Raw genomic sequence first — 21,313 nt, forward strand, 5'->3', positions numbered from 1 at the left:
CGTCACCCTGACAGCATGATGTCACTTCAGCATAGATGGCTTCACAGCCCCACGCCAGTGATTGGCAAGAGGGTGGCAGGGCCAGAAACACACATATTTGCAAAGTGCTGGCTAGTCAACACCGTTGTCTCCCCGTAACAACCCATGGATGTGAAAGCTGGACCCTGAAGAAGGAAGACAGGAGGAGAAGAGATGCTTTCCAATGATGGAGTTGGCTTCAGAGACCAAAGAAAACAAATGTAGAATTAATGTTCTTTTCAGTTTTAAGAAATGAACTGGATATAAATTGATAAACCTGATGTATAGAGCATAGTTTTTGACCTTATCAGGTGAGAGAATCGTAGAATCCTAGAGTTGGAAGGAACCTACAGGGTCATCTAGTCCACCCCCTAGGAAAATTCACAACTCCCTGCCCACATACAGCGACCCCAGTTCCATATTCTCCCAAACACTCAAAAATTAGTATAACAAAGCTCACCGGATTATTCTTTGTTTACTTTTTTCTTTTTGGGGCGTGCCTATCCCACCCACCCTGCCCCTGTTCTCATTTTTCTGACCCAGGTGTAGAACTCTCTATGTTCTCCTCTGCCCACTTTTCCAGCGAGATCAGATCTCCTTGAACTCTCTTCAGAGATGTTTGCTCCTCCTCCCAGTTTGGTGTCATTGGCAAAGTTCCATTTCTAAAAGGTGTTGGTGCTCTCTCTCTCTCTCTCTCTCTCTCTTTCTGGTCTCTGCCACCTGTCTTCAGACCCTAATCCCTAAAGCCAGGATGTGTCTCCATCCACTTCCCAAAACCCCGGATGAAGGCTGCAAAGCAGAATAGGTGAATCTGAGCTAGATAAATCAATGGTCTCACTTGGGAATAATGCAATGTCACACGTTCAGTGCTGCACTGAGCATGCAAACCCCCCTTTGGGGTAGAAAAAGAGGTTTTAAAAACCTTCCTCCTCTCTCCTAACCAGCCAAAGGGGGCAGGGAGACAGAATGTGCCCAAATGCCCCTAGACTGGGACACAAAGATCGTATTTGAGTCACGGCATTGAATTGGAAAACTATGACAAATCTGGGACTCCTCATCGAAATCCGGACTGCACATCTTCTTGCAAAGACTCATTTAAACCCTCATTTTTTAAAACAATGCCCCATTTCGGAAACTCTTGGCCTTTGGAGTCCTACGAATGCGGGCCAGACCACATTGAGCACGGGGAGATACGAGCGTGCCAGGCCTGGCCCCGGAAGGCCTCAGACTCAGCATCCTTCCCGTTGCAATCCACCGGAAGGGAGCAAATACTGATCAGGAAAAGGAGACGATATTGCAGGGGGCGAGGGGGAAACTGTGGGCAAAAGGCAACAAAGAGGCCAATGGGGAAGGGGCAAGCAAGGGGACAGCTGCCTGCCGAAAGGGGCGATGTTATTGTGCGGTGCAGTGTGACATGGACATGGCTGGAGTTCTGAGAAACAGGAGATATTCTCCCCTGTCGCTTTAAGAGAAAGCATTCTGGGTATTGTAGTAGGCTTGCTCTTTCCTGTGTTCCTCAAATGCAATTGGAACTTAAGCCCCATTTCCTGGTAACAGCCAAGGCGGGAAAATACCCCTTCCTCTTTCTTTGCAAACTCTTTGTTAGTCTTCGGCCATACCCAGCAGATGGACGCCTCACTCTTTTTCTCCTACCCGAACTTATAAAGATTCACTTTTACTGTAGAAGAACCTTTGCAATTGTGTAAGTGATGCCTAATTAAAGTCATCTAAAACTTTGGTTTGAGTTGAACACTTTCCGGAAGCGGCTCTGCAGCCCCTGGAGCTGTGGGACAGAAGAGTGAAAAAGAGGGTTCCTTTCTGTCTGCTGAGCAAAGTGAAGGATTGATTCAGCCAGCTACTGCTCCTTAATGCTTGCCTCTGCATGCAAATCTTAGGGGTCTGCGTAAAATCCAGCCTTAAAGGACTGCTTTCTATATAGAGTACACAGGGAAGTCGCCTCGGAGCTGGCAAAAACCCCTTCCTCTCAGAAGCAGCCTGAGTGGCTGAAAACAACGCAAACTCATGGCTCTCTGCAAGCTGCCAGCAAGCTCCCCCCCCCACGTGACAAAAGATGGCCGGATCCTCAGACCATGCAAAACAGCCTCCCCCAGATTCAATGCGGGAGGACAGGCAAAACAGGGATCCTGATGCAGTGCCAGGTGTACCTGCATCGAGCCAAAATCCATCAGCCCCTCTAGTAGAGGGCAGTGTTGAGATAGGGGCGGCCCCCTATGCCCTGCGAGACACGCAGCCTCTTACGGCCATTATGGAAAAGTACCTCATCGAGGAGGTTAGCAAGCTCAACATACGCCATGAATCCACATGGTCAGCGCTAGAAATCCTGCGCAGAGACGCAGAGGCCACTTCTGACTCCCTGCATCATGCAAAAAGGGCGTTAGAGGAGCGTTTCAGGAAGGGAAAGCAGCTAGAGGAGAAACTTCTCTCCATGCCACATCGATTGAATGACCTGGATGCTCACAAAATGGCGGAAGACATCCAGGCGAGGAACCAAGCGCGCACAGTAGCTTATGAAAAAACCTGGGAGACCCTCTTCAATCGTATGCAGCTGGCAGGCACGGACCAGGCAGCTTCCCCACGGCGAAGCACGCCATCCCTGGTATCTGAGCACACATCCTCGTATCATTCCAGGTCAGCATCTTACCATTCGAAACCTGCATCCTCTCCTCCTGCTTCATCACACCATTCATCGGCTTCAAGAGTTGTGCTGTCTCATCACTCAAAGTACACTGAACGCTCAAGCAATGCAAGCCACACATCACGAAGTTCGAGGAACTCATCCCTGGCAGATGAAGCAGTGCGAGCCAAGGTGGATGTCGCAGTGGCAATGGGGAAAGCCCAAAAGGCACAAGAGGAAGAGGCCCTCCGAGCAGAGCTGGCGGCGGTAAAAGCCCAAAAGGCACGAGAGATGATTGCAAGGGAACAAGAAGAAGAAACTCTTCGGGCCAAGTTGGAAACGCTCAAGTGCCGCCAGGAAGCCACAGAGCACGAAGCTCGTGCCATGGTCCTAGACAAGGAACTCCAAAAAAGGAATCCAGACTTTGACCCTTCAGGAATAGCGGAGGAAGAGTCTGGAGTTGGTATCCAAGAGTATGTGCAGTTTCAGAACCTCCTTAAGAATAGCAATGAGATGAAACTGTAATCACCCCCAACCAGCAAAGGTCAGATAACCATCCCAATGACCTCGCCTCCTATCATGGCTCGTCAAACCTCAGCAGTCCAGCTCCACGCAAGTGCCAAGGAGTTCATACCTAGAACTTCAGAGATTTCCCAACCTTCGGTGCCAGCAGCCTCGTCTAACAGTGTGGCACGCACCGGGGCGCTGCCTCACCTTCCACCCACATACCCAGATGTCACGTCTATGCATCCCGTTGGGACTCTCCAATCAAATGGGCTAACACTGCAAGTACCTGAAGACTACAGCTCTCCTCTGTCATTGTCCACTCATGCACCAGCACCTACACTACCACCAGCCACATCCTCGAGCAACCCACCTGGGACTACACAACATTTCTGTGCACATGGTTGCATTGTTCCTCCTCCTGGCATCATGGGAACCATCCCTGTGGCCGCTACTAACCCTCTCACCTGTGAACGACTAGAGACGAAATTAACCACCCGTGGGGAAAGGATGGACTTGGAGAAGAGAGGCTTACAGAAGTTCAACGATAAAGGAGACGACTACATCATGTGGAAGCACACCTTCAAAACAGCCATCAATGACAAGGACCTGCGCGCTGATGAAGAGCTTACCCTATTGATGTCTTGGTCAGGAACGGAATCTGCTGATGACGTAAAGGGCATTTATAGGGCTAACCTGGCAGATCCTGTATCAGCTCTGGAGCTGGCCTGGACTCGATTGGACTGACGGTACGGTATGTCGGTGGGGGTGGAAACCTCACTTCTGCGACGGTTATGCAACTTTCCCAAGTTGGGTCCCAAGGAAACCTATCGTCTGTGGAAGTTATCAACCCTGCACATCGAGGCAGCAAGGGCAAAGGCCAGCCCTGCCCTACCAGGTCTTGCATGCCTTGATCAGTTTTCATCGCAATGACCAGTCATCAAGAAGCTACCTAACGATTTGGAGCGCAAGTGGCTTTCAAAGACCACCAAGTACGGAAAAGCGAATGGGGACCAGTCCCCACCTTTTTCTGTCTTCGTTGACTTTGCTGCTGAGCATGCTACCTCACGCTCCACTCCATACTGGCACGCAGTCATGGATGTCCAAGATGACGGGTCAGACAACAGGGTCAAACCAATCGTGTCTATCAGAAAGACTGATGTCTCCGGGTGAACAGTAGGGTGCAGAGACACTCAGTCAGCAGAACGGGTGGAATCAGAGGCCACGAGGACGAAGGAAAAGTCGACTTGTCCCTTTCACAAAACCTCCCATGCCCTGAACAAGTGCAGAGGGTTCGGAGCACAATCTCTGGAGCGACGCAAGGCTTTGCTTAAAGAGTATAGGTTCTGCTTCAAGTGCTGTGACTCCAACGCACATATGGTGAGAGACTGCAGTGCCATCATCAGACACTGGAGACCTACTGAGATGACATCACAAAGAGCTCACCTGTATTGCCTTGACAGGAAAAAAAAGTTTTCTTGGCTTTTGGGGCGATCTTTAAACAGTCTAAAATTCATAAAAGGGCCAGGGACACTGGATATCTACTACATGACATCACGAAGACCTCATCTGTGTATAATTGAGAAGAAAAAAACCTCTTACTGGCTTATAGGGCGATATATAACAGACTAAACGTAAGAAAAGTGGCCAAACTCCAGAGAGACACAGAAGACCTACTGAGATGACATTTTGAGGCGATCCTTAGTCAAGGAGTCAGAAAAGGGGCCAAACTACAGACAGACACTGGAGACCTTCTGAGATGACATCACAAAGAGCTCACCGGTGTTGCCTTGACAGGTAAAAAAAACTCTTACTGGCTTTTGGGTCGATCTTTTAACAGAGTAAAAGTCAGAAAAGGGCCAGAGACACTGGATACCTACTGACATGACATCCAAAGAGCTCACCTATGTTGAATTGAGAAGAAAAAAACCTCTTACTGGCTTTTGGGGCGATCTTTAAACAGTCTAAAAGTCAGAAAAGGGCCAGAGACACTGGATACCTATTAACATGACATCACAAAGCCCTCACCTGAAGAACAAAACCACTTACTGTATTTTGAGGCGATCCGTAAACAGTCTAAAATTCATAAAAGGGCCAGAGACACTGGATACCTACTAGATGACATCACAAAGACCTCATCTGTGTATAATTGAGAAGAAAAAAACCTCTTACTGGCTTATGGGGCGATCTTTAACAGACTAAAAGTCAGAAAAGAGCCAGAGATATTGGACACCTACTGACATGACATCACAAAGACCTTACCTGTGTTTAATTGAGAAGAGAAAAACCTCTTACTGTCTTTTGACGCGATCATTAAACAGTTTAGGAGTCAGATATGGGACCAAACTCCCGAGAGACACTAGATACCTCCTGACATGACATCACAAAGACCTTAGCTGTGTATAATTGAAAAGAAAAAAACCCTTTTACTGGCTTTTGGGTCGATCTTTTAACAGAGTAAAAGTCAGAAAAGGGCCAGAGACACTGGATGCCTACTGACATGACATCACAAAGACCTCACCAGTGTTTGAGAAAAAAAAAACTCTTACTGTCTTTTGAGGCGATCCTTAAACAGTCTAGGAGTCAGAAAAGGGGCCAAACTACAGACAGACACTGGAGACCTTCTGAGATGACATCACAAAGAGCTCACCTGTGTTGCCTTGACAGGTAAAAAAAATTCTTACTGGCTTTTGGGGCGATCTTTTAACAGAGTAAAAGTCAGAAAAGGGCCAGAGACACTGGATACTTACTGACATGACATCCAAAGATCTCACCTATGTTTCATTGAGAAGAAAAAAAACCTCTTACTGGTTTTTGGGGCGATCTTTAAACAGTCTAAAAGTCAGAAAAGGGCCAGAGACACTGGATACCTATTAACATGACATCACAAAGACGTCACCTAAAGAAAAAAACTACTTACTGTCTTTTGAGGCGATCCGTAAACAGTCTAACATTCATAAAAGGGCCAGAGACACTGGATACCTACTACATGACATCACAAAGACCTCATCTGTGTATAATTGAGAAGAAAAAAACCTCTTACTGGCTTATGGGGCGATCTTTAACAGACTAAAAGTAAGAAAAGCGGCCAAACTCCAGAAAGACACAGAAGACCTAATGAGATGACATCACAAAGACCTCACCTGTGTTTAATTAAGAAGAAAAAAACCTCTTACTGTCTTTTGAGGCAATCTTTAAACAGTCTAGGAGTCAGAAAAGGGGCCAAACTACAGAGAGACACTGGAGAACTTCTGAGATGACATCACAAAGAGCTCACCTGTGTTCCCTAGACAGGAAAAAAATGTCTTATTGGCTTTTGGGGCGATCTTTAAACAGTCTAAAATTCATAAAACGGCCAGAGATACTGGATGCCTTGTTACGTGACATCATAAAGACCTCACCTGTGTTTAATTGAGAAGAAAAAAACCTCTTACTGGCTTTTGAGGTAATCTTTAAACAGTCTAAAACTCATAATGGGGCCAGAGACACTGGATGCCTACTGACATGACATCACAAAGACCTTACCTGAGTTTAATTGAGAAGAAAATAGCCTCTTACTCGCTTTTGAGGCTATTTTTAACAGTCTAAAACTGATAATAGGGCCATAGACACTAGATACGTACTGACATGACATCACAAACATCTCACCTGTGTTTAATTGAGAAGAAAAAGCCTCTTACTGGCTTTTGAGGCGATTTTTAAACAGTCTAAAACTCATAATAGGACCAGAGACACTAGGTACCTACTGACATGAAATCACAAAGACCTCACTTGTGTTTAATTGAAAAGAAAAAAAATCTTACTGTCTTTTGAGGCGATCCTTAAATAGTCTAAAACTCATAAATGGGCCAGAGACTTTGGATGTCTACTGACATGACATCACAAAGACCTCACCTGTGTTTAATTAAAAAGAAAACAACCTCTTCCTGTCTTTTGAGGCGATGCTTAAACAGTCTAGGAGTCAGAAAAGGGGCCAAACTACAGAGTGACACTGGAGACATTCTGAGATGACATCACAAAGACCTCACCTGTGTTTAATTGAGAAGCAAAAAACCTCTTACTGGCTTCTGAGGCGATTTTTAAAACTCATAATAGGGCCAGAAACACTGGATGCTTACTGACATGACATCAGAAAGAGCTCACCTGAGTTGCTTTGACAGAAAAAAACCCTCTTACTGGCTTTTGGGGCGATCTTTAAACAGTCTAAAAGTCAGAAAAGGGCCAGAGACACTCGATACCTACTGCCATGACATCATAAAGACCTCACCTGTGTTTAATTGAGAAGAAAAAAGCCTCTTACTGTCTTTTGGGGCGATCGTTAAACAGTCTAGGAGACAGAAAATGGACTAAACAAAGAGCTCCCCTTTGTTGCCTTGACAGGAAAAAAACGTCTTATTGGCTTTTTGGGGCGATCTTTGAATAGTCTAAAATTCATAAAAGGGCCAGAGACACTGCATACCTATTGACATTACATCACAAAGATCTCACTTGTGTTTAATTGAAAAGAAAAAAAAGCTCTTACTGGCTTATGGGGTGATCTTTAACAGACTACAAGTAAGAAAAGGGAGCAAACTCCAGAGAGACACTTGAGACCTCCTGACATGACATCACAAAGAGCTCACCGGTGTATAATTGAGAAAAAACCCTCTTACTGGCTTTTGGGGCGTTCTTTAAACACTCTAAAAGTCAGAAAACAGCCAAAGATACTGGATACCTACTGACATGACATCACAAAGTCCTCACCTGTGTTTAATTGAGAGGAAAAAAACCTCTTACTGTCTTTAGGGGGTGATCATTAAACAGTCTAGTAGTCAGAAAAGGGGCCAAACTACAGAGTGACTACGGAGATATTCTGAGATGACATCACAAAGAGCTCACCTGTGTTTAATTGGGAAGAAAGCCTCTTACTGGCTTTTGAGGCGATCTTTAAACAGTCTTTAAACGGAGATATTCTGAGATGACATCACAAAGAGCTCACCTGTGTTGCCTTGACAGGAAAAAAAAGTCTTATTGGCTTTGGGGGCGATCGTTAAACAGTCTAAAATTCATAAAAGGGCCAGAGACACTAGATACCTACTGACATGACATCACAAAGATCTCACTTGTGTTTAATTGAAAAGAAAAAAAAGCTCTTACTGGCTTATGGGGTGATCTTTAACAGACTACAAGTAAGAAAAGGGAGCAAACTCCAGAGAGACACTTGAGACCTCCTGACATGACATCACAAAGAGCTCACCGGTGTATAATTGAGAAAAAACCCTCTTACTGGCTTTTGGGGCGTTCTTTAAACACTCTAAAAGTCAGAAAACAGCCAAAGATACTGGATACCTACTGACATGACATCACAAAGTCCTCACCTGTGTTTAATTGAGAGGAAAAAAACCTCTTACTGTCTTTAGGGGGTGATCATTAAACAGTCTAGTAGTCAGAAAAGGGGCCAAACTACAGAGTGACTACGGAGATATTCTGAGATGACATCACAAAGAGCTCACCTGTGTTTAATTGGGAAGAAAGCCTCTTACTGGCTTTTGAGGCGATCTTTAAACAGTCTTTAAACGGAGATATTCTGAGATGACATCACAAAGAGCTCACCTGTGTTGCCTTGACAGGAAAAAAAAGTCTTATTGGCTTTGGGGGCGATCGTTAAACAGTCTAAAATTCATAAAAGGGCCAGAGACACTAGATACCTACTGACATGACATCACAAAGAGCTCACTTGAGTTGCCTTGACAGGAAAAAAAACCTCTTACTGGCTTTTGGGGCGATCATTAAACAGTCTAAGAGTCAGAAACGGGACCAAACTCCAGAGAGACACTAGAGACCTCCTGACATGACATCACAAAGAGCTCACCTGTGTATAATTGAGAAAAAACCCTCTTACTGGCTTTTGGGGCGTTCTTTAAACACTCTAAAAGTCAGAAAACAGCCAAAGATACTGGATACCTACTGACATGACATCACAAAGTCCTCACCTGTGTTTAATTGAGAGGAAAAAAACCTCTTACTGTCTTTAGGGGGTGATCATTAAACAGTCTAGTAGTCAGAAAAGGGGCCAAACTACAGAGTGACTACGGAGATATTCTAAGATGACATCACAAAGAGCTCACCTGTGTTTAATTGGGAAGAAAGCCTCTTACTGGCTTTTGAGGCGATCTTTAAACAGTCTTTAAACGGAGATATTCTGAGATGACATCACAAAGAGCTCACCTGTGTTGCCTTGACAGGAAAAAAAAGTCTTATTGGCTTTGGGGGCGATCTTTAAACAGTCTAAAATTCATAAAAGGGCCAGAGACACTAGATACCTACTGACATGACATCACAAAGAGCTCACTTGAGTTGCCTTGACAGGAAAAAAAACCTCTTACTGGCTTTTGGGGCGATCATTAAACAGTCTAAGGGGCATTTCCCACGGCTTAAAAATAGCACAATGGTTGCCGATTGAAAACGCTACTAATTTGCCATAACGCACGACGTCGTCAACAATCTGCAACAATCCTGAAACCGATCAGCAATAAGCGCTTCGTTGTGGCGCTTTCAGGGGAATCCAGAAAACTGGATTCACCCTCCGGATAGCGATACACTCCTGCAACCAATCTGCAACACTAGCGCTAAAGACCTGTGCGTTACCATTGTAGCTGGTTCTTCAAAGTCCCTCCCCCTGGATCTCTCCTCCAAACTTCCGGCGAAGCGATCGCCATTTTTTTTTCTCGGAGCGAGCGGGGATAAACGCACCGGCGAGCCTCTTTCTGTTTAGAGGCTTCCCTGGCTTCAGTCCTTCACCTTTAGTCACTAAGCACAAACCACTTAAAAGCCCGTTTGCTGAAATAAAGTCCCTTTATTTTTTACACATAAATTCAGCCGAAAATCGAGCCCGTGAGAAGGGGGGGGGGAATTTTTTTTTATCACTCGGGGCAGCGTGCAAACGATCATACAATCAAACGATAGCTCACAATAGGCAGCTGGATGGGTCTCTCCGTAGCAACGAATCTACACAGAGCTCACAATAGGCAGCTGGATGGGTCTCTCCGTAGCAACGAATCTACACAGATTCGTTGCTATGGGTCTGTTTTTTTTTTTAAAAAACCTTCCTTAAAGGGAAAGCGGCTGTTTGGGAGCATGCTAACGGCTGCCCATTGGCTGCTTGACGGCCAGGGGCGGGACGAGCCTGGCAATAGCGCTTCCTTTCTAGCGATTTCTGCCGAGACCGGAAGCCTGTGGGAAACGCTAAAAAACGCAACTGATTCCACTACAAAGCCAGGTGTGCAAAACGACGAATTCCACTATTTTAAATGGCGATTTTTCATTCCGCAAACAATTTGCAACAAAGATCCCCGTGCGAAATGGCCCTAAGAGTCAGAAACGGGACCAAACTCCAGAGAGACACTAGAGACCTCCTGACATGACATCACAAAGACCTCACCTGTGTTTAATTGGGGGAAAAAAGCCTCTTACTGGGTTTTCAGGCGATCTTTAAACAGTCTAAGATTCATAATAGGCCCAGAGACACTGGATGCCTACTGACATGACATCACAAAGACACCTGTGTTTAATTGAGAAGAAAATAGCCTCTTACTGGCTTTTGAGGCTATTTTTAACAGTCTAAAACTGATAATAGGGCTATAGACACTAGAGACCTACTGACATGAGATCACAATGACCTCACTTGTGTTTAATTGAGAAGAAAAAAACCTCTTACTGGGTTTTGCGGCGATCTTTAAACCGTCTAAAACTCATAAAAGGGCCAGAGACACTGGATGCCTACTGACATGACATCACAAAGACCTCACCTATGTTTAATTGAGAAGAATAAAAACTCTTACTGTCTTTTGAGGCGATACTTAAACAGTCTAGGAGTCAGAAAAGTGGCCAAACTACAGAGACACACTGGAGACATACTGAGATTACATCATAAAAAGCTCACCTGTGTTGCCTTGACCGGAAAAAAAACGTCTTATTGGATTTTGAGGCAATCTTTAAACTGTCGAAAAGTCATAAAAGAGCCAGAGACACTGGATACCTACTGATATGAGATCACAAAGACCTCACCTGTGTTTAATTGAGAAGAAGAAAACCTCTTACTGGGTTTTGAGGCGATCTTTAAACAGTCTAAAACTCATAAAACTCATAGGGCCACAGACACTGGATTCCTACTGACATGACATCACAAGGACCTCATGTGTGTTTAATTGAGAAGAAAAAAAACCCTTACTGGGTTTTGAGGTGATCTTTAAACAGTCTAAAAGTCATAAAAGGGCCAGAGACACTGTATGCCTACTGACATGACATCACAAAGACTTCACCTGTATTTAATTGAGCAGAAAAAAAACTCTTACTGGGTTTGAGGCGATGAGGGAAGAACTGGCGAAGAGAAAGACCCATGCATTTCCTTAACTGGCAGTCCAGATACAACCTGCCGATCAGATTAGGGAGAAATTGCACCTATAGAGTTGGGTGGACCCAACCATTCAAGTAGCCATGCTCTAGCCCAGGGGTAGTCAAACTGCGGCCCTCCAGAGAACCATGGACTACAATTCCCATGAGCCCCTGCCAGCGAACAGTGTGGAAGTCATCAAGTCAGACTTGCAGGCAAAGTGGGAGGGCAAGTTCACATACGGCATGATTAAAATGGTGAGCCGGTTCCAGAGATAAATGGGGGAAATCAGCAATTTGGATTTGTTTGTGTTCACTTGAGATTGAATTGCATGGGAAGCATCTTGGGCTCAATAAATATCTCCATGTTAGAAGAATAATGGGAAACTAGAGACTCACTTCACAACAGCAGTTAGCTGAGACCTCGCCCTTCTGCCCCCTGCTGGTCCTCTCAAGCATGGAAGCCTCTTAGGGCATAAATTTCTTCAAAGTCGAGTATTTGGCTCAACAGTCCGATGGGCAGTAGGTTCAGGATTGACAAAAGGAAATACTACTTTACGCAGGGAGTGATTAAAATGTAGAACTGGCTGCCAGAGGGTACAGAGACGGCGGCAGGAATAACCATCTTTAAAGGGGATTTGATATATTTAAGGAGGATAAGTCTGCCACGGTGACTGAGGGGAACATAAGGACAAAAGAAAGTCCGCATACAAGAATAATTTGTTTTCATAATAATTAAAGTTGTTTACTTGTTGTTTGCACCATGAGAGGATACGAGCCTATTGCCATAAATCCACAAATGCCATTTAAATGTTTGCGTAAAGGCATCGCATATATTTTCCATTTGTAAAATATTAGAAGGCTCTACGGAGGCTTTTTAGTATGGAAGCAAAGCTTGGGGGGGGCAATTTGGAACACCCTAAAGCTGACTGATTCTGCCTAAAGCTACCCAGGAAGGAGCCAGAAAGAGATGCTCCAGGAAATGATATTGTAGGGGAGATTATGTGAACATCAAAAATGCATTAATTGTGCCTGTTCTTTTATGTTAGCAAAAGCCTTTTTTCGATGGCTGAAGCTCAGTGCATTGGTAAAAGTAGCTTATGTGTTTCGTAAATATAAGGCCCAACACAGACAGTAGTTAGACAGAGTCTGTGCAAATTGACAAATTATGGGTGGGATTTCCTCAGAATACCCTACTCCCTACACAACTGTTCCCCTTGAAAAAGGGAAATTGTGCACAGTGGGAGAGCTCGGTCTGTGCTTGTTCATGGCAGATGAAGTTATTGCACACACAACGGAGTTCTGAGTAAAATGGCCCATTATTCTAGCATTATATCTACACTGGTAATTGTGAGCAAAAAATGCCTCCATCAAGTTCCTAATAAACAGATCTGTTATAAACAAGAAATCTCTTTATTGAAGAAAGCAGCTAACAGAAGCAAGGATTTTCCTTGCTGAAACTGATAAGCTATACTCCAAACATGCTTTCATACTGCTCTCGTAATCTCTCCCCCCCCCCCCCATTTCAAATCTTGGCATGCTCTCAAACATGTCTGGCTCTAAGTTTCCTAGACTCAGATTCCCAGGCAAAGCATGTGATAACTCCCAGATGCTACAGGCATTCCCAAGAGCACCGATCAGTCCGCATAATCAGTCTGGGAAAGTCAGAACAATAAAACACCTGCCAGCAGAGGAGTGGTGAAAAACCCATTACACAATTAGGACATAGGTAAACAACAGGTTGAGCCTCTTGTGGCGCAGAGTGGTAAGGTAGCCGTCTGAAAGCTGTGCCCATGAGGCTGGGAGTTCGATCCCAGTAGCCGGCTCAAGGTTGACTCAGCCTTCCATCCTTCCGAGGTCGGTAAAATGAGTACCCAGCTTGCTGGGGGGTAAACGGTAATGACTGGGGAAGGCACTGGCAAACCACCCCGTATTGAGTCTGCCATGAAAACGTTAGAGGGCGTCACCCCAAGGGTCAGACATGACTCAGTGCTTGCACAGGGGATAACTTTACCTTTACCTTAAACAACAGGTTAAACAAACATCACTGAGCCAAAGCATAAAAACGTGGAACAGGTCAAAATTCATGAAACTGGTCAAGATCAAGGAAGCAGGTCCACAAGGTCTTGATACTCCTTCCAAATGTGTAGATTTGATACTGTTTGGTGATGGCTTGTCCTTTCTTGTGTCTCACTGGAAGGTAAAATATCAAGAAGTCAAGGAACAATCCTTCCTGTTCAAACCCCAAACTCTGGAACTATTTATCAAGGAAGGCCCTTGCTAGCCCTTTCAACAGGAGCGAGAGGGAAAGATTTTTGGCCGGCTTGCTAAAATAGTAGCAGGGCAGTGGCTTGTGAAGGATTTCTCGCGAAATCTTGCAGATGCCGAAAGAAAATTGCAACATACAAGTATATTGTTCCATTTATGTCGGCGTCTGCCATTTTCAACTTCAAGGGAAGTAGAACATAAATAGACATTTTAAAGAGACTTGAAGGAATGCCTTTCCTTACACAGGTTGCGTCGGGCTGGAAAGGTAATCCATTGGACCTGACGGCAGAGGAAGAGACTGTGCGGGGGGGAAAAAAAGGCAGAGGAAAGAGGAAACAGCTGAGCTCAACCTTTTGCCAGCACGAGTTTGGAGGGTGAACGCTGGAGGACCATAGTGTGAACACCTATTTCCCCCCCTTAAAAAGTAGACCCATTGAACTTACGGGAGATGGATAAGATGGGTGCGGGACCCTTGTCTGAAATGCCTTGGCTGTGAGGGGAAGTGGGCGCATTATGCAATTAAACATTGTGCTAATCTTGCAGAGGAGCTTGGGGAAAGCGCGGAGGGCTGCAGCATCTCTCTTGAATTCATCTCTTTCTCCCACCTTAAAGGCCCTTCCCAGCCTCTAACAGGCACAAAGCCGGCTTGCCCAATGTCTGCAGGTCGTGTTTATCGCCTCAGGTCAGATAATTTCTCTTCAGCCCACCGTTGTCTGGCTCTGTGGGGTCCCGCTGCAGAAAGCTGAGGGGGTCACAAAAGGGCTCCTTGTTATCTCTTCAGCAATACGCTGGAACTGTTCGGCTGCACAGTGTAGCAAGGCCTCTTTCCAAATCATAGAATCAAAGAGTTGGAAGGTGCAATAGAGGCCATCTAGTCCAACCCCCTGCTCAACGCAGGATCATAGAATCATAGAGTTGGAAGGGGCCATAGAGGCCATCTAGTCCAACCCCCTGCTCAACGCAGGATCATAGAATCATAGAATCATAGAGTTGGAAGGGGCCATAGAGGCCATCTAGTCCAACCCCCTGCTCAACGCAGGATCAGCCCTAAGCATCCTAAAGCATCCAAGAAAAGTGTGTATCCAACGTTTGCTTGAAGACTGCCAGGGAGGGGGAGCACACCACCTCCTTAGGCAGCCTATTCCACTGCTGAACTACTCTGACTGTGACAACTTTTTTCCTGATCTCTAGCCTATATCGTTGTACTTGAAGTTTAAACCGATTACTGCGTGTCCTCTCCTCTGCAGCCAGCAGAAACAGCATCCTGCCCTCCTCCAAGTGACAACCTTTCAACTACTTAAAGAGGGCTATCATGTCCCCTCTCAACCTCCTTTTCTCCAGGCTGGACATTCCCAAGTCCCTCAACCTATCATCATAGGGCTTGGTCCCTTGGCCCCAGATCATCCTCATCGCTCTCCTCTGTACCCTTTCAATTTTATCTATCCCAGCTGCTATAATGGTCCCCATCTCTGGGATTATGAAGTGGAGAAGGTTTCGGTTCGTCTGTCTGTCGATTTAGACGTTCCGCAGAGATCATAGAATGATAGAATCATGGAGTTGGAAGGGGCCATACAGGCCATCTAGTCATAGAATCATAGAGTTGGAAGGGGCCACACAGGCCATCTAGTCATGCAATCATAGAGTTGGAAGGGGCCACAGAGGCCATCTAGTCCAACCCCCTGCTCAAAGCAGGATCAGCCCTAAGCATCCTAAAGCATCCAAGGAGATGAGTCAAACCTCTTTCTGAATTCCCCGTCTGTTTGTTTACTTCATTTCTCCCCAGTGGAATCCCAAAGCACCTTACAGGGTCCTCCTTGCCTCCATTTTGTCCTCGCCACAAAGCTGTGAAGTAGGTGAGGCTGAGATTATGGGACTGGCCCAAGGCCACCCAGCAAACCTCCGGGGCCGAGCGGGGCTTCAAACCTGGGTTTCCCAGAACCGGCTCTAACCCCACCATCGCACTGGCTCTTGGAATATATGTGTGTTGGATAGGGATGGGCCCAAACTGAACTGCGAAGCAAAAGTCGCCATGGATTTGTGTGGTGGTTTGTGAACTTTTGTTTGCGGCTTGTGGAGAGAGGCTTGTGAGGGTCTACCACCATCATGAACTTCTTCAGCCGTTCGTGTTGATTTGTGGAGGGAGCAGAAAGGAGGGGTTTAAAGAGCTCCTGGTCCTCTTAAACCCCTCCTTTCTGCTCTATGCCAAACCCACAAAAGCAGCTGAGCGATGGGGAGGCGTTTCAGCTGTTTTGTGCAGTCCCTTCAGATGGGGCTGGAGAAGGGAGCTCAATTCAGTCTCCCCAGCTGGCAGGAAGGAAGGAAGGGGTGAATGGCCTCCCAGAGGGCAAACTGCAAAAAGCCACAGACAGCAGAAGTGGAGTGCCCCCCAAGGGCACTTCATCTTCCCTGGCCGGCAGAAAGGAGGGGGTGCAGTGCGTCCCAGGGGCATCTCCCCTTCTAGGGAGCCCTTCATCCCGTCCTTTCTGCCGGCCAGGGAAAGTCAGTGGGGCCGTGAAATGTCGTTTCAAGGCTGTCATTAGTGCTTTGCTTAGGATCCAAATGCTGAATTCTGCCCATGGGAAAAGGGATTTTTTCCTCAGACTACAGAAGTGGCAAAAATAATGTCAGGTGCCTAAACTTAGCCCCCCTTCCTATTTCTTTTTTTTTTTTGGGTGGGGAGGAACCTGGAGTAAATGAATTAACAGGTGAAACCTTTCCAAGGCTAGGAAACAGTCAGGAGTGAAAGGAAGGAGGAAACCAAACAGCTAGCTTGTGAATAGGGCGTTTGATGTCCACAGAGCCAGAGTTATGCACGAACTAAATAATGGTTTCAGGTTATGAGGACCCCCTGAATACAACCCCCCCCCCACACACACATACACGTTACCCATCTTACTTGTGGAGCCAGGCATGATTTAAGGACTTAAGGGCCTATTAAAGGGCTGTTAAAGGGCCTGCTTTAAAGGCCCGTAGCACCAGCACCAGCAGAGCACAACTGGCTCTGTTGTTTATGCGGCATAGCAGAGCACCCTTCATAGAATCCTAGAGTTGGAAGGGACCTCCTGGGTCATCTAGTCCAGCCCCGTGTACCATGCAGGAAACTCACATCCCTCTCGCTCATCCCCTGTCACCTGCCACCCCCCTGAACCTTCACCGAATCGACCTCTCGGTCAGATGGAGAGATACTTTGGAACTCTGGAAGCATCTGAGACCCTCACTTGGCAGAAAATATTTACTGGCATTCTCCTGAACTCTTAAGCATCCTCCGCATGTAAAAAACAAAACAAAACAAAAGCAATGTTGTTTTTGAATTGGAGAATGCTCAGGGACTGCCATCCTCTCTGAGGGCTGTAATTCCAGTTCCAGAGCATCAGTGTCTCTCCCAGGGAACCTTTCCCATGTGTCAGCTGCAGTTCAGAGGCCGCCCTCCTGCCTCCGCTGACACCAGCCGCTCTGAGCTGCCCACAGCCCACCCACCCCTGCCTTCAGCTTTGTCCTTGGGGTGGGGTTGGGTGGGGGCTCTGGCATTCTCTTCAAGGGTTTTCTTGTGGGGGAGGCTGTTTCTTTGGGGGTGGGTTACCTTGTCGCTTGGCAGGCCATGGTGGAGGCCGTCAAATGCAGCATATGCTGCCACCAGAGCACCCCCTCCCCTTTCCTCCTGCTGTGCTTTGCGCCAGTGTGCGTGAATGTAGGGAAATGGATAATAAAAAGTTAGCCAGAACCTGATTAGGGGTGGAGGGAAACTCGCGTTCTGCAGCTCCTGGGAGTCCGTAGATTTATCTGCCCCCGTTACAAAAGTGATTCTCTGGGATTCTTCTCGGAGCTGAAGCCAGGCTTCCCGGCAGGGCTGAGGCGAATGGGGAGAATAATCTTGCTGCATTTTGACACAACAGGCGTTAGGTTTGTGGATTTTCTGTGTGTGTGTGTCTTACATTCTCCAACGGGTCTTCACCTTAGCGTGTAGGGCTCGTTTCCCCATTTTCTGTTTAGGAACTAGAAACCTTCACCAGAAGTGGAAAGTAAGATTTTACTTTCCCAGGGACATACACGACGAACGCAACAAATTAATTAGAAGTCTGTTTTGCCCTGGGTGCTCCCCTTTGGGTTATCTGACACTGTTTTCAGCAAGATCACAAGCGAATCCGCCAGATCCTATGAACCCTTTTGTATAGAACACTTATCAATGCACCTCCGCCTCCAGGGAATAATAGAACAGTATATTCCAGATGCCAGGGAAATTCCCAGCTTTTCTGTTACAACCCAGACATCAAACCCCAAAGGTGATGGCTTGAGATACGCCAAACTCATCCATGGGGAACCCTTGTTAACAGAACTGTAATGGAAGACCTGGGCAGAGTCTGCACACGTAGGATAATGCACTTTCAAGCTGCTTTGGCAGCTGGATTTTCCTATGCGGAACAGGAAAATCTACTCCTAAAGTGCATTGAAAGTGCGTTATGTATTGTGTGCAGACTCTACCCTGGATGCCCCTGCTTCTATCCCATTCAATGCCTGCGTGGCTGTGAACTGGAATGGAGGTGGCTGGACATGGGGACCATTGATACACAGAGAGGAAATTGCACATTGTCCATACCAAAGACAACAGCACAAAGAAACTTTATAAGAACCAAACAAACATTTATTTATAACTATGTACAAATGGTTATTTACTATTAACAAACAACAAACTATTTACATAAAATACAAAAACGTGCCCGGAGTCTGCAAATGCCCCTCCGCAGCCGGCGGCGTAGCCCCACCCAGCACCCCTGGGCCGCTTGCGGGGCGGCCCAGGCAATGCGGGGCGGGGCTGGTGGAGGACCGGCTGCAGAGGGCTCCGGGCTCAGGGTTATTTCCTCAATTTGTTCTTCTTTCTCTTCATTTTCCTCCTCCTCCTCTTCTTTCTCCTTCTCCTCCTTTTGTTCTTCCTCCTCCTCTTCTTCTTCCTCCTCCTCCTGTTCAACCTCCTCGGACTGTGCCTGCGGGCAAAAGAGAGGGGCACCAATCAGCCTGTGATAAAGGCCAGAGAGGGGGATTCAGGGAGGGGGCCTCACGGGCAGGACGGGGGTCTGGGGGCTGAGCTGGACTTACCACAACCGTTATGTCTTCAGAGGACCCAGTGGATCCGTCTCCAGAGGCTCAGCTGGAGACGAACCCACTGGGAGTGGATCCGCGCTCCAGCGAATAGTCACTATCCTGTTGGAAAGGAGAGAAGAAAAAAAGCGTTAGACATTGTCCCTCTGACCCATCAACCCCACTTTGCCCCTGAAGTCCGCCCAACATAAACCCCCTAGAAAACTTACCACACTCCAAAGTTCTTCATTTTCAATATCTTCTAGCACCTGCAGGAAGAAATGGGGATGGGTGAATTTCCTGCCTGGGGGCAGCCTGAGGGCAAGATGCCAGGGAGGGAGGACAGGCACGGCTTCCCCTCCCCTCCCCTCCGCTGCCCTGCCTGCCCAGCCCCTTCCTGGCACCAAACGGCCCTTTCTATTCCCCCCTCCCCCCACCCCTCTCAACTGTAGGCATAAAGGTCCTACTTACAAGGTCGGCCTCCATCTTTTTCTGGCTCCTTGTATGAAATGACGGTTGGGCCCTGGGCGCCCAATGGAAAGCCCCGTTCTGAGCCCGCATCACAATGGGTCCTGGAGCTTTCCTCTGCCGGAGAATCCGTCCCTCGGGGGGGGGGGGTCGCTCTGGTGACCCCAGAAGAGAAGGTGGGGGCTGAGTCAGGAAGGGACGCCAACAGCTTCGGAATTCAATGCCAGGACTCAAATGTAATGTTTGTGCCCCAGTTAAAGAAGGCCAATCAAGTCTCGGGCTGTATCTACAGAGGCATCTCATCAGAATCGCAACAGGTCATGGTCCCCCTGCATGTCGCATTGGGCAGACCCTCCTGGAGTCCTGGTGCAGTTCCAGAGGCCTCCCTTCAACAAGGATGTGGTCAAAACTGAGAAGGTGCAGAAGACAGAGATGAGGAAAAGCTGAGGGGAATCAGAGTCTAGTAGCACCTTTAAGACCAACCAAGATTTATTCAAGGCGTGAGCTTTCGGGTGCAAGTACTCTTCCTCAGACTATTTCAAGTGCTTGCACTCGAAAGCTCCCACCTTTAATACTTCTTTGTTGGTCTTATAGCTGCTACTGGACTCTAGTTTTATTGTGCTACATCAGACCAACACGGCTACCCATTTGAATCTGGACTTGGGAACGTTCAGCCTGGAGAAGAGGAGGCTGAGAGGGGACATGATTGCTGTCTTTAAGTAGTTGAAAGGTTGTCACTTGGAGGAGGGCAGGGGAAGGTTCCTGTTGGCAGCAGAGGAGAGGGCCTGCAGGAATGGGTCCCAACCCTATTTCCATCTAGATATCAGGGTGGGTGGGTAGAATCCACAGTCAGAGTAGTTCTGAACCTACATTCAAGCAGGGGGTTGGACTAGATGGCCTGGATGGCCCCTTGCAGCCTTGCATGTCCAGTGAAGGCACTGCCATCAGGAACTAGTTTGAGATGTCGATTCACCTGAACTAGGTGGGCATCACTATGCTCGAAATCCATGCACCTCCCACGTCTTCTCCTGAGCCATACGTGTTCGTATCTTTATTTAGAAGGGGGTTCCTTTTTCTTTTCTTTTTTTAAGTATGAAATCAAATAGGTCAAAAGCTTCTCATCAGGATTAATAGAGGAGGGGCGTTTGAATTGTTAGAAGCAGGAAGTACAACTTTCGCTCAAGAGCTGACAAAAATACATCCTTTGGTTTCTCATTAGAACGTCTGCATGACGTGTCCTCCGTCTTTGATTCTGATGTCTCCGTCAGACCGACCTCATTCTGACTGAGCTGTGATAATCTTTTAGAGTTCTTTCATCCCCCGTGAAAGGCAGCAGCGACTGGTCGAGCCTTCTGCTCTGTACAGGGCTGGAAAGCACAGAGTGCCGTTCCCCGAAGAAGAAGAAGAAGAAGAAGAAGAAGAAGAAGAAGAAGAAGAAGAAGAAGAAGAAGAAGAAGAAGAAGAAGAGTTGGTTCTTCCAACGCCTGGCAGGCTACTGTTTTGACCTCAGCCGCCATAGTCAGCGAGGCATCCAAGATCACACCCAAATTCCTGGCTTGGGGCGCGATGGTAAGTTGCATCCCAGCCAAGGGCGTTTTCTGCCACACTTGCTCTAGTCATCTCCCTTCCCTTATCCTCTCCCGGAGCTCCCCGAAATACCAAGGAACACGATTGAGGATATCTAGGGGTGGTCTCGTCTATGGCAGCCGACAGGTGGGACTGCCAGCCTTCCTCCCTGGCATGGATCCGAGACTGGTGCAGGACCGAGAACCCAGGCGGCGCCAGGTACGTTGCAGTGTTTTGTTTCACAGTGGCACATTCATGGATTATACTGGCCATGATTTGCATTAAGGCGCCTGTGCAGACTTGGAATTTCTTAGCACTGAGGAATTTGAATCGCAAATGAACGGCACGGGCTAAATGCCTCAGCGCCTTTGGGAGCACAGCAGTTAGTCGCTTCTGACCACTGGCCGGGAA

Source organism: Paroedura picta, chromosome 17 (genome assembly GCF_049243985.1).
Source record: "Paroedura picta isolate Pp20150507F chromosome 17, Ppicta_v3.0, whole genome shotgun sequence".
NCBI lineage: Eukaryota > Metazoa > Chordata > Lepidosauria > Squamata > Gekkonidae > Paroedura > Paroedura picta.